This window comes from Anguilla rostrata, chromosome 6 (assembly GCF_018555375.3).
Source record: "Anguilla rostrata isolate EN2019 chromosome 6, ASM1855537v3, whole genome shotgun sequence".
Lineage (NCBI taxonomy): Eukaryota > Metazoa > Chordata > Actinopteri > Anguilliformes > Anguillidae > Anguilla > Anguilla rostrata.
Window position 1 is genome coordinate 9,048,277 of NC_057938.1, and position 12,628 is coordinate 9,060,904.

The window sequence follows — 12,628 nt, forward strand, 5'->3', positions numbered from 1 at the left end:
AGAAATTTAAGTCATAGCAGGACTAAAATACTTGTAAAGACTGAGTTTTCTTGCTGTGTTTTGGGATCAAACGGAGGGAAGCATTTTAATGTATCATGCGATCCTGTCCTGCAAGCCCCTAAAAGCTGCAAAATACGTAAAGATTTTTTCCTGTATTGAATAGAGACATAGTTTTGTATCCCACCTTTACCCCACAAATAGACCCAGAAAGTTCTTGCTGAAGCTGCATGACGATAAGGCCTTCCTGTTGGGATTGAAAGAATCAGATTCTGTGTGCCATAGATTAAAAGCAATTTGAAATTTTATTTATTTATTTGGACTATGCCATTCTACCCATGTCAGACAAATGTGATCATTGGAACAGAGCTCATTTTTGGTCACTGAGGTACATGACAGAGGCTCATACGTACGACTTTGGGAATCTGGTGCATTTAAGGCTCTTGTTTTTTTAAAAATGTATTCCAAGATACATTTTTGCATTTTGGAACTAACAAAAAAGTGTGTTGCATGCCAATGAATGATTCTATGCATTACAAACATGAGAAACTTACACTGACACCAGCACATTTGCCCGGCCTTGAGAAACACCACTTAAGACTGTTTAGAATTCTGTTTAGAATCTGCAGCACTGAATTATCCTTGGGTACCTGGCTTAAGAATGTATAATAAGCATAAGACTGTAACCAATCAGCGTAGATGTGAACCTTTACCCACAACAAAATGTCAGGTTGGGGATGCATTTTCCAAGAGATGTTATTCAGGAAAGACACTTTAATTACTTTTAACAAGAAGTTATCCACAATCATTATTTTGTTGGATAACAGTGTGCCTAATATAGTTTGTGCCAGACCTTTAAAAGATAAATCAATGAGAATCTTTTTTAATCTTATGTAATTTATCATCACAATCCCAGAATAGAGGACAGCACAGAATTATTATCTGCATTTTAATAAAGTTCAAGAACCAGAGAGATCCATATTAAGCCATTGAAGCACAACATGTGCTTGAGGGTATGCATTAAAGCAGTCTGGTAAACACAAGAGGAAATTCAAAGTTCAGTTTCATTTGAGTAGTGAGACATGTAGGTGGAGAATGCAGGCCATTTTACAATTTGAGTCCAGGTTAATAATGAGATTAATTCTGAACCAGACTAATGCCAATGATAACATAACTGTACCTTTGAAGTGTAAAAGATTTCCAAACAGGATGTGGGCTTTCATAGAAAATAGTTCAATTTCCTATTATATGAATATGTGTTGGTTCAATAAAATGTCACTGTGGAGTGCATCTTCATTGCAGTGTTTTGTACATACATACTAACTGTGTTCATATAGGCTATGCATACTATACTTGTACAATTTATAAAGAGGTTTAAAATCACATGGATGGAGCTTGCATGCCCCTCCCCACTGCACTAAAATCCTGTTCCGTTATTATTTCTCAGATTTTAATGATGTGTAAAAAAGTTGGGAGATGTGAGGCATAATGTTCTCATGAATTTCAGCCAACGAGAACAATCGTACCGTGACGCTGACAAATTTAGAGCTGGGGAATGTCAAGAGAGAACTTTTTTACCGCAAATTTGCCAGAAGCTCAGATCCTGTAGGAATCCATTAACAACACAGTTAATTCTCTCATTAATTAAAAAAAGGAATCACAAGTCAGTGAACACTTTAAATTAATCTGTTGAGATTTGCTGTCACACTATGCTTGCATTTGCATTTTTTTGCATTTCTTATCGCAGGCAGTCTTGACATTAGAAAGAAACCTGCTCTGTTCTGGTTTAGAGAAACCATGTTTCTGACCAATGTGAGCTTCAAATTCATAATTTCCATAATGCCACTTCAATATAATCCATAGCATTGTAAAAATGAAAACCACAGTGACTCTGGGCACACTCAACAGTGCTTCTGAGAATCACGTCCATCCCTGACTAATTTATTTTTACAAGTGGAGTGCGTTCAAATTAATGGAATATGCAGACTTGGGTATAAAAAAGAAATGTATACAAAAACAAGGCATTTTAATATCTGAAAAAAGCCATGCTTGTAGAAACCTTACTCATGTCATAGTTTAAGGATTGAGAATTGCTAGTGCATAGACCATCATGCGATTCTGTATCTTAACATTGGATAAATGTACTCACCAAATGGCATCACGGCCCTTTTAAGTGAAGCGTAACACCATGCAAGTTAATATTTCAACTTCAATTGTTTTTCAGCTTGATTGTTAACTTAGTTTAAATCTAGGTCAAAATGCTTCTACCAAACAGAATTTTGAAACATAAATGGACTTGCTCCCATAATTTGTCAGCAATCACATAACAGTGTTACTCTTTGATAAGGGTTATTGTCCGGTGCAGAAGGAAATTCATTAACATTTTTTGGTGAACTGTCTAGTCTGCATTCATTTTGCATCTCCCTGTTTTGACGTTTTGAGAGTGAAGACTAAGATGTTCACAGCCGCAGTGTCCTTACTCGTTTAATGTTCAGGTGACTCATTTCATTGTCATGTGATTCAGGCAGGCATGGTTTTATCTTGTTTAATTTACTTACTATTAGGGTGGCACAGTGGTGCAGTGGATAGCCCTGTCGCCTTGCAGCAAGATTCAAATCCGAGGCTGGGCCTTTCTGTTCAAAGTTTGCATGTTCTCCCTGTATCGGCGTGGGTTTCCTCCCACAGTCCGTTCTTATTTTTGGTAGAACCTTTTTTTCCACGATCATGTTGAAGAACAGACAATAATTCAATATGAGTTTAAATAAAGAGATTGGGGAGAGTAAGAAAGAGACCACACAGATTTCAAGATAAAACGTCTTTTATTAGCTAATTTATTATGCTGAAAAGAAAGTGAAAAATAATTAGGTGGCATTAATAGATTGTGCATTCTATTAATATTTCATGTTTTGTGGAGCCAAAGAAGGTTCTTTGAAATTGAGTGCTTTATTATTACAGCACATGCTGTCTTTAAGCAGCATTGGAATAGCAGTTATTCAATCCTATGGGTTTCAATATGCTTTATTCCCACATGTGACATGCGTACGAGTTGGTTTCATCACGCAGCTTCAAATACAGTGCCTTACTGTATATCCACAGCTATGCCATTTGAGGTCCACCGTGCATTTATTGTACATTTAGATTATTTTAAAATATGAAGGGCGGAGGAGAAGGGCATTTATAAACCTCGCTGTTTGTGGGACTTTAATTGGATGCTTTGCACTATTCAAAAGGTCAAGGAATGCCTCCTCTATCCACATTCTTCTCACGATTGAATGCCATGACCAACAAACAAGCTGCCCCTTTGTTGTAAGAATATGTTGATTAAAACATTGCATTTCTTTGTAGGGTTGACCCAGAGCAGACTGAAACTGAAGTGTGATGGTGTTAGAAGCAAAGATCCACATTGATCTATCAAGTGTCTGCAATCCGACATCAGGGATTTGCTCTCATATCTCCAGAGATCCTGCTACGGGGGACACCCTCAGATGCTGTTTGGCATTTCATGATGGGGCAGGTATTGTTTATTTATTTATTGGGCTACAGGACTACCCTTTACATGAGACTTATGTCACTTGACACCAAATCCACCTTCGATTGTTTTATGCTAAATCTAAGGCTGTATGTCTGCAAAATTCATGGAACTCTGTGTAAACTGAAAGCACACAATAAATGGCAGGTTTCTGCTGTAGATACAGTGAATCATCCTTTCAAAGTGCAAATATGTTTCAAGGGATTTACTGTGAAAGCATTCTCTCTCTCTCTCTCTCTCTCTCCCTCTCTCTCTTGTTCGGTAAGCCAACTTCTCACTTTCTTTAATTCTTCTTGTTTGTTTTCACAACTTTGCTTTTCCATAAGTATATACTTATGCCACAGGAAAGCTGCATATGATCACATCCCACGAATGCAATTATTAGTGTTATTTCTTACAGTGTGTAAATTGCTTTATGCAATAAAGGTTTCAATTTGGTGCTATCAAGCAATCTGGCACATGATTTGGTGCTAATTAGCATCTGCAATACTAGTCACAAGGGGGAAAAATAGCCATACTAGTATTGTCACTGAATATTTGCGGAATGTTTCCATTCCAAGTGAAACCCAATTGCCAAGTCAGATTTTAACATTGGAGGGTTCAGGCTCTGGGATTTATTCAGATCAGTTTAGATGCCAGAAGCCAGCATTTGAGCACACAGCACAAGTGGTGCAGAAATCTGGCGAGCTGGCCAGTGACCCTAATACCAGTGACACCAGTCCTCAAAGCACAGGCGGGAGCTTTGACGCTGTGCCATCCCTGGCCTCAGTGGGCATTCGGGCCCCCTCCATGGTACTGTGGAGACAGCTGGCACGAGTGGCCTGAAATCTACACTGCACCTGGGGTGACTGCGTTGGCACCATTGTCTGAAGCTGCCATTTCAAAGTAAGGTCTCTTAAATATTTAATGGTAAAAACTCATCATTACCATTTTAATGAGCTTTTAAGTTGGAAAAAAAAGTGTCTAGCATGCAGCATTGTTATAAGGTGAAGTATTGTGAGGCAGAAATGACCAGAGAGTAGCACTCTGTAGGCAATATTATGGCCCTTTGATGTAATCCCTAGCTTTATGCAGTTTCATACTTTGTGGTTAGTATCTTTAATTCAAATATCCAATGACAAAGAGATGAATAACATTTTAATAAATTACTTGAACATTTTTTAACATTATTTATTATTTCATTTTACCTTGAGCAACAGGGCTCAGAATGGTATTATCTGTGTCAAAAATTTGATTCTGTGCTGTCTGAAGATCAGGGTTAAGCAGCGTTCACCAAAGCCACTGCAACTGTAGATTCAAGTGTGACTGGACAAGCCTCAGGTTTCTCCATAGTTCACAAGGATAGTGAACTGTTGGGTTCACCCAATTATTCTGGATGCCAGATATCTGAGAATGGGCTGGCCAGAGGTTCAGAAGTGACCTTTTCCAACCATTTTTTGTGCCTCTGCTGTGTTGAACTGCTGAGCAACAGAACTCATCTTCTACAGTGACATCATAAATTCCATGACAAAACCACATTCCAAACGTCTTTTCCAGTTTGTCTCCTCTCCTGCCATGATGCTTAATGATGCACAGAGAATAGATTACGAGTGTTCTCATGGCCAAAATAGGTGCCTAGTAAATCCACACGTAAAAGTAATGCTTACAATTTACAATTAAGTCATTTGGAACATCCTCTAAGCCAAAGTGTCTTACAAGAAAGTGTATTTAACATAATAAGGAAGGAAATACTACAAAAGCTAGATAAGGTTACAATCAAATAAGGGTTATCGTCAAGGCGCATGCCTGCAAAATAAATGAATCGATAAATAAATACATTTATTTTCTCCAGAAACATTAATAGAGGTGTTGTGTGAAAAGAGGTTTTCAGAAGTTTGGAAAACTGCCAGTGAATCTGCCTTCCTGACTTACTGGGAAAGGTTGTTCCACCATCAGGAGGTGAGGACAGAAAAGAGCCGGCGTCGGACACCTGAAGAGAGGGGACCGCTAGCTGACGAGCGGCTGCTGAACGTAGAGGTCTACTTGTGCGACCATTTTCTGAAGATACAAAGAGCCAGTGACATTCATAGCTAGATATTCCAGGGTGAGCGATTTGATTTGAATGTGGGCAGCCACAGTAAGTCAACAAAGGTTGTAGAAAGCACTGTGGCTCTTATTCAATATTCATGAAGAGAATGCTGATTACATTTTTCTTTAGCTATATTTAATAGTCATTGCTTTCCCCAGAATTTTTTTAGGTAACTTGGTTCTGAAGAGGTTGGGAGAGATTTGCAAGGGGAAGTCATTGTCTTTTGGTTATTAATGGAAGCTCTGTTCTGAGTTTCAGCTCCAGTGCTTATCAAATTCAAGCTAATATTTCCTGTGATGAATGTATCATCCTTCTCTGAATCGGCCTCTTGTCGTCGATGGCAAATGTTACCAAACAAAATCCTCCCCTGGAACTGTGCTGAATTCCAAGTAGCAGACAGGTTGTGTCCATTTTTCTCAGCTCTGGAGCCACAGTAAGCAGATAAACAATCTCAGAAAACAGTGTGGCTCTTTTGAATGAAACTAAATTATAATTTGTATCTTGAGATTGTATCTACGGAAATCCGAGAGAGAGTGAGATTCCTTTTTATGCTTCACATATGGAACCTAGAAGTGTGTGTGTGTGTGTGTGTGTGTGTGAGAGAGAGAGAGAGAGAGGGAGAGAGAGAGATAGATTCCTTTTTATGCTTCACATATGGAGCCTAGAAGTGTGTGTGTGTGTGAGAGAGAGAGCGAGAAAGGGAGAGAGATTCCTTTTTATGCTTCATATATGGAGCCTAGAAGTGATAGCAATCCATGCAAAATGTTTCCTCCTCATGCATAGCGAAGTCATTTGATAGTGCCCTTCTGGAGGCGATGACTAGCATGCCGCATACCCCTGTGTATCAATTAAGGAAAAAAGGAAAATGTAGGGAACAATGCAGCCCTGGTATTTCATTACCTCTTAGCTGCTTATTCTGACGTAGTTATTCTGATTCACTCCCTGAATGTCTGATTTTGCCAATAAACATGCAGGAGTAATATCCTCCAGAAATATATCCATTCCTCCGTTTGTCCAAAAGTCCTGCAAATTTATTTTTAATTTTTTTAAATGACCTCGTTTTGCCCTTGAGCGGCACAGATGGCGGTGTGAATTTTGACCCAAAGTGCGCATGGCAACCAACTAGCACGTTAGCCCGTTGTGTGAAAATGGGTTTCACAGTTAAAACGGTACCGTGTCTTTTCTGTTTCAAGGGAAGTTTAAATACACCACACATTCTAACTGCCTTAGCTAGCTGATTCTACCATTCTAGTTTGAAGGAGGAAGCCCTTGGCATAAATATATCCACATGCTCATCCACTATATGAAGAGAGGCACGTACTTAAATAGTGTTCATTACAATTGTAAATTCCTGCCCCAAGGCTCTCAGCCCAGTGCTAGATTACACAAGGTCTATGTTCACGGACAGTGCTTGCCGTCTGATTGAGGGTCCAGTGCAGCTAATTAATTTCATTAGGAAGTGAAGTCATCTTCAAGCAGGATTTAATATTTCGAGCTTGATGTTGGTAATTCGTTTCCACATTTAATTAGCTTGGAGAAGAAAATGTTGCTCGGGCAAGAGGACTTTTTAATTATCAGCTTGGATAAATTTGAAAATGTTGATGCCTGGGGGTTGAGTTAATTAAAACCTGCATTATTTTAACTTTAATTAGCTCCCATCTTTGTTTTGCCTCGCCATATGGCCATGTCCTGTAGTCAAATTTAGTTAATTAAGCTAATTAAGCTAATCATTTTAATTACTCAAGACAATGTGATTGGATCGAGGAATGACTACAAGTTTATGGCCAAGTGCTTGTTTTTCATTAAGCTGAAGGGACAGAGTTATTTCTGATTGCGTCTGGCAAGCACCACTGAACAGTGCAGGGATGTGACAGCCTCCAAGATATTAAGGCTGGAGCCTAATTGCATTCCTTGATAAACACAAAATGTCACCAACACAACTCTTTTAAAGGGAAAAATAACTTAGCGCTCCATGTTCGTAGCACTCTTTGGGACCTCATACTGTTAAAGCTTTTAGCCATGCTTTAATGGAGTCTGGTAGAACAGTAGCGCAAGCTCGTTCGAGCAAAAGTGAGCTGGTTGTATGTATTTGTGGGCTAGTGGCATGCATTTTATCCTGTTAATGTATTATTGGAAATTTTTGTTTGTTGTCTGAGATCATATTGATATACTGATGCAAATATTAATACGTTCTTCAGATGAATTGGAATGCAGCAAGGTATATTTCAGAATGCTGCAATACAGTACACTGTGCTCCTTTTCCCAGTTTATATCTTTTTTTAAAGATCTCCTTAAATACCTTCAGGATGCAGAGGAGATATTTTGGTAGGTGTGAAGACAAGCGAATAATGATGGCTCGTTCAATAAGCTTTGCATTTTCTGATGCTGCACATGTATACTACATTTGCAAAGTACATTCACTTTGTTTTGCATCCACCTTTCATCTGAACTCTTAGAAGGAAAAAAATTCTATACCTTCCTGTCATCTGTTTTTATTGGTTTCTCCTTTGTTCAAGGTACATTCAGACATTCAGGAGCCATGAAACCCCATTAAATGTTTTTATCTTTTTTTTTCTGTGCCTCAGTTGTTTTCAGTGGGTCTGTAGGGTTCCCCTGCACACTTATGCCCCGAGTAGTCTTTAGTATCAGACGGTGTAAATTTTAGCTCCACTAGCACACACTCTCCTGATCTCAAGCCAAGCCCAACTTAGAGACAGAAGCTGAAGGAAAATCATTAAATAATACAGTCAGACTTCATGTCTGTTGTTCCCTCAATTTTAGTGGAAGAGCCCCCCTCACTTAGTTAATTTGATCCTTTTGTGTAGTCCTACTGCCCACTATCAAATGAAAGCAACTGGTCATTTTGGTTTTACAGTCCATAAATAACTCTGTTGCCATGGACATGGGCAGCGAGTTTGCAGCGTCTCATCTGATTAAGGGGCAGCGTTTCATATGTCCGTCAAAAGGAGGTGACTTTCGTTTCAGGTGACCTCGATGGTCGATCACATCATCCAGCAGCTCCGGCGCTGCCAACGCCTCAGTGTGGTCCCCTTAGCATTTTGATTTGTGTCCACTTAGGCCCTTTTTTTAAACGCAGTACATCCGGCCTCCCTTACAGGCAACATGGAGGCCGAGCACTGGGGAGCAGTCAGAGCCATAAAAGCTCTGGTGATGATTACGGTGATTATGAAAATCCTTAATAGCAGCTGACTGTGTCTTTGCAGGACCATGGCTCTGGGTCTTGTCGAATGTGCGAGTCATTGGGTTCGTATGACAGCCAATAATGGGCTAAGACAGATGCATTAGAGTAGCGCCCCCAGCAATGCCCTTGGACAGCTAAAAGTCAGCATGACAGTTAAATTAGTCATCTTGGCTTTTGCAGCCTTTGTGGTCGTTGCTGTATTTCCGGGTGATAATCCCACCCTATACTCCTGCAGCAGGCCCTTCGTGTCGACATCTTTGGCAATGTCTTGAAAAATGGTGATTAGCATCAGAACTGAAAACCCATTTCTTGGAATATAGCCCGATGGCCATAGAAGCGATGCGTCACTCGAATCTAGTGCCCCAGTGTCTTGACCTTATCCTCTTGCTCACCAGTATGTATTGTGACACTATGGTTTCTTAATTGGCCATGATAAATGAGTCAGAAGACCACCATGTGCTAGAATCAAATTGCGGTGCAAGATTAATTCGAAGCACCTCAAATAATTCAAAACAGTGCAACATGATGTAAAGCATCAGCGCGCATGCACAATGACACGTATAGAGAAGTTTTTCCCAAGAAAATGACCAGAGATATGATCCTGCTAACTGTTTTTTTTTTTTTTTTTTTTTTTTACAAAAGTAGTGTTTGTCAGACTCCTCCTTGTTATGCAGTGAGATTCATCCGGAACCGTGGGTCTGAGTTGCCGGTTTTCATATCCATGGGTGGCACTTTTATTGGGCCTGCCATGCTGCGCTGGTGTCCCTCCCTGTCCGTGTGAAATAATTCCTGACGCAAGCAGGGCCCATATAACCTGAGCCCTGCGCGGAACAGCTCAGCAGAGAGCCGCTTTAATAGATTTGGTGACAGGGGGGGTTGTGGCATCACCAGCCAGTTGGGAACAAGAGCAACATCTGCTTAAAGGCCATCTCCCCGTGCCCAGGCCGTGTCCTCCGGAGGACCCCAGGCCCCCTGCCTCAATTCCGGCTCCACAGTAATTCTCTTGCCCAAACCGCATTGCATGGCTAATTAAGGTGGGTGCACCGTTGTGGGGAAATTTATGCGTGTGTTAGTTTGACGGCATTGTTGGTGCCAATTGTTCATTCTGATGAAAGGTGTGCCATTGCCCTCTAATTTAGGTCTCTCATCCTGATCTGATGTTAACAAAAACCACAGAATTAACAATCAAGTACACAACATTGTTTAATTGACTGAGGAAGTAGAAATAAAGTCAGAAAAATTTTACATTTTCACAACATTTTCCATTTGTCAAGTCTAGTATGTTTTAAAGCTGGTTAAAACACTCCGTATCTGTTTCCACTTGGCACACAAAATTTACAGTCGATCCTAAAGTTGCAAAAGTTCACGCTAACAGAAACACGGTTAATGAGGACCGGTGCGGGACCACTCAATTATGAATGCCCTCTAATAAAACTTTGCTGAAATTATGGCCACGCAAAGTCATCAGTGCCTGCTGAGCAGAACCTGGACGGGGTCAAGTTTAGAGCCTAAATGGTCGTAAGGGGAAGGTTCAGATCTGGGCAAAATATGTGAAGGAGACAGAGTGGGGGGAAGGAGAGGCGATTCTAAGCAGATCACATTCCCTGCTCTGTAATTGCGCAGACTGTGTGGTCTAATGGAGTCACTTCAGCAGACAGCCAGCAACCCTGTTCTGATTTACTGTCTTTTAATGGTGGGAACCTCAGACACACACGCACACATATTTTTAGCACATTTTGAAAAATTCTCTTTTGTCTTTCCTTCATTTATTTGCCTTTTGGTATTGCCCAGTAAGCAAAGCCAGATATATAGTATTTTATAAAATGCATTTAGTAAGGCTGTTAAAGGCTTTTTCTACTGACTATCATAAATTGGTTTCCCCTGCTTTCTACTGTTCCATTAGATCTATTTATGAGTGAAATGTTGCAGCATGATCACACTGCACACATTCCTTGAGTGCTTGTTCTATTAAGACTTGCTCAGTAAAGGGTATTTTCAATTAACACACGGATGTAATTGGTATTCATTCAAAAGTCATTATCTTAATTTGAATGGAGTATGCTTGTTCGGCCTTGTAATGTGCTCAAGCCCAGCTGACACTGAAAGGAATCCGAATGAAAATTCCTTCCCTGCCTGCTGCCAGAATTTTCCTCCTTCAGTAAGACAAACGGTCTTTTTGATCACAAGGGCATTTTTCTGTCGTTTAATAGCACTGGGACCTTCTTTGTGACCTCTGCACTTGCACAGTTCATTTCACAGAAGCCCAGTACACTGCTCGACCATTGCGTTCAACGGGTTCTGAATAGCATCTACAGTATGAAACCGCACAGGGGTTTTTAAGGTCAGTCATAAGCTAGATTGAACCTGATATTAGCCACTTCATTACATGTCCTACTCACACTTGAGCAGTGTCAGTTGGTGCATTTAGTACAGAACAGGAATTTAATAAATTATAAAACAGGCTCTGTATAAATGCCAATATAAATAACCTTTAAAGTCCCCTTTCACATGTATTTAAAATTCTGTACTGAAATAATTTGTTTAATATGGGTTTTTTTCCCAAATAAAATTAAATAAAGTACTGAAAATGGCTTGGTAGCATCTCTATACCTTTACCATCATTGAGAATGCCAGAACCTATGAACATGCAAATTGGCAATTCCCCCATGGAGATGGTGTATAACGCATCACAAAATTAAGGCTACGACCACAATAGGGGTTCTTAGAGTTCTTATTAGCCATCGGAGGATTATCAAGATTTGAAAAAATGCCAGAATGCCGTTGTATGGTGGGCTGCACAAAAAACTAAGCCGGGAACCCAGATCTGAAGTTTTGTGTTCCCAGAGGGAAAAAAATTGGATTCAAACCATTAGACAATCAAGGCATGTCTATTGTTGTGGTATCGTTAGCTATTTTGTCACCAGTAAGTGCTAATAACTTTCCAAGAAGCTGTGTTGGAAATGGTCATTTGTATGTTTGTTTAATTTGTTTCTTTAGGATGTGATGTGACATATAGCTAGAAACATTATATAGCCAATCACATCACGGCCTAAAGAAACAATGTTAGCTATCTAGTTAACGTTATTATGATAACTATGCTTCTTTTAACTAAGTTAAATATGTCAAATATATACTGTTTACCAAAGTCGGAGAATGTATCTGAATGGTAAGTTTAGTTCTTAATTTGCATTTAGATATTGTTATATCTTAGAACTGGCAACTACTGTAGCTAGCTAGGTAGCAAGGTAGCATATAATTTATTTGCATCATCAGATGAGTGGTAATTTTATTTATTTTTCTTGCTAATTCCTATAAATGATTAATTGTATCTTCTAGAAAACGATTATGGGTATAACTAAGAAAGAAACTATAGAGATTCTGAACAGCAAAATTTGTAAAACCTCACAATAAACTATGACAGAAGATAAAGTTAAATTAGCTGAATTACAGTACTGTTACGCCCCTCCGCGTCAGGTGGGGGCGCTGGCCGTTTGGAGGCCTGTGTTTTTTTTGTTCTAAAGCATTTGCCAACTCTGCTTCTCTAATTCGCAGGGTTGTCTCATTTGAGTCACCTGAAGGGAGACTAGGAGAAAGGGGTTGTTCCTCAGATTTATCTTGTAGAATGTCACGATCAATCAAGGTGGCTTTCAAGATAATTTTAACGTTCTCTTTATACCGCTTGCTGGGAATTTCTATTAAATAATGCTCTGCGATTTTTAACAGCTGATCTTTTGTATACAGCTCGAGCAGTTTCACGGAAGGTTCCGCAATAAAATCCTCTATGACCGAAGCCATCGTTAACACTAAACGGACAAGGACAGAGACAATGTTC